A 1895-nucleotide genomic window follows, 5' to 3' on the forward strand; every position below is an offset into this window, starting at 1 on the left:
AGCCAGCTTCAGTGAAGGGCAGCCCATCTTACAGCCAGGATCCATCACCAAATCCGATGTGTTTATACAGACAGATCCTTCACTGAATTCTCTTGCTCAACTCCTTCAGTGACCCTCTGTGCAAAAAAGAGAAGGGCAGCACCGGTCCCTTGGGAGAGGACCATGCGTATTGCAGTCTATTGGCCTATTACTGGATAGGATAGCCAAACCCCTAAGCATTACATCCTAAAATGCCCACTGCCTTTTTAGGTATATTGGTCACCTTAAAACAAAGACATTTCTAAGGAATAAACATTCCTCTGAGTTTTCAAGAGGCTCTCTGCAAGGTGCAAATCTCTGCAAGATTTGGCAGCTTTTGGTGTTTTCAGTAAATGTTTATCAAAAAGCTCAGTCTGAAGATCTTTTTTTTTTCCCCTCATCTTTCCCAATCTTAAAGTAAACAGTAGGTTCTCCGGTTACTTCACAACCATGTTTTTCATAGACCATTTCAGGCATAAAGAGTGGGACAAGAGGCACAATGTGATTGATATTTCTGAGAGAAGCTCAGAGAGATCAGGGGATTGTTAGAAAGCGCAAGGGGAATGACAGCATGGCAAGATTTCACGCAGTGTGATGAAGATTTCATGTGCTATGTACATCTGCTGATGTTACCTTAGTTTGACCTGTCTTGAGATTTCAAAAGAGGAGTTCACTTTAGTCTTCCCAGCTTTATCTTTGCTTCTTTTTAGGTTCTGCTTACAGAACCAGCACATTAGTCTCACTCCTTCTACACCATTCTGAACTTCTACGCTCCTCCTAAACCGCAAACAAGTTTCTAGTGGGACCTAAGTCATCTATGGCCCTTGTGGTGGTCTTTTTCTAAATAGCTGGAATATTTCTTTCTTGCTGAAGTGATGAGATTATAAAGGGGTGCTGTTGTGTATTAGGTTGTGATTTCACTTAAAAGTCATGTTTAATCTCTACACATGTAAGATTTCTGCAAGGAAATTTCTTGTATTTTGATGATGTTAGTAAAGAACTAAGGCAAGACCATAGCGTTAGGCATTTTTCTTTGTGCTGTGCGTAGCAGGATGACCATTTCAAGCACACTTCCTTTTTTATTACAAAAAAGATACAGAAAGCAATGGCCAGGGATGCTAACAAGCAAGAAAGAGAAAGTTGTATTCAAGTTTTTTTGTGCCCTCTCGCCCTGCGACCTTGCCAGCCTGTGCTGAGCCACTAGCATCTTGACCATTTTGGTTACTACTGGAGGAAAAAAACCCAAATCCTTTCCCAGTCTTGGAATGGCTCCAAAACAGAGCACATATTCCCTGCTGAAGGTGACCTGTTTTAGGGTTTTTTTAATCCCTGCTAGATTCTGGTTTGCCATTATTAAAACTCCAGAGCGAAGCATTTACTAGCTTTGTCCCTATATTTACAATACCTTTTGACTGAGACGTCTAAGAGCTTTAACCATACGCTTTAAAGAGCGGACGGTCGGTGCTGACATTTGTTACAGACCTTTTCAGAGGGCCGTGTGGAATCGTTCTAATCCGGGAAGAGCCACTGACTCGCTGTGTGATCTGACAGAGTGACATATCACTTGACCCCAGTCACAGCAGCTGTAAAACGAGGTGGAAAAACAGGGCCCGGTGGAAAAACAGGGCCCGGCAGAAAACCGGAGGATGCCTTTCCGCAGAGCTTTCTTGAGCAGATAAATGTCAAATCCATGGCTCGGCTTCTTTCTTATTCCTCCAAAAGTTTGTGATGAGCTTTAGATCAAAATTAGGTTTTGCAACACTTCTCTCGCATTTCTTTTTGGCGGCAGAAGGATGCGTGATGCGGCCGTCTCGTATTAGTTACTTGCGGCGGAACAAAACGCAAAAGGCTGTTTGTTAGGGGCGGGCTGAGGAAGC

This window comes from Pygoscelis adeliae, unplaced genomic scaffold (genome assembly GCF_000699105.1).
Source record: "Pygoscelis adeliae isolate BGI_AS28 unplaced genomic scaffold, ASM69910v1 Scaffold167, whole genome shotgun sequence".
In the NCBI taxonomy this organism is placed as follows: domain Eukaryota; kingdom Metazoa; phylum Chordata; class Aves; order Sphenisciformes; family Spheniscidae; genus Pygoscelis; species Pygoscelis adeliae.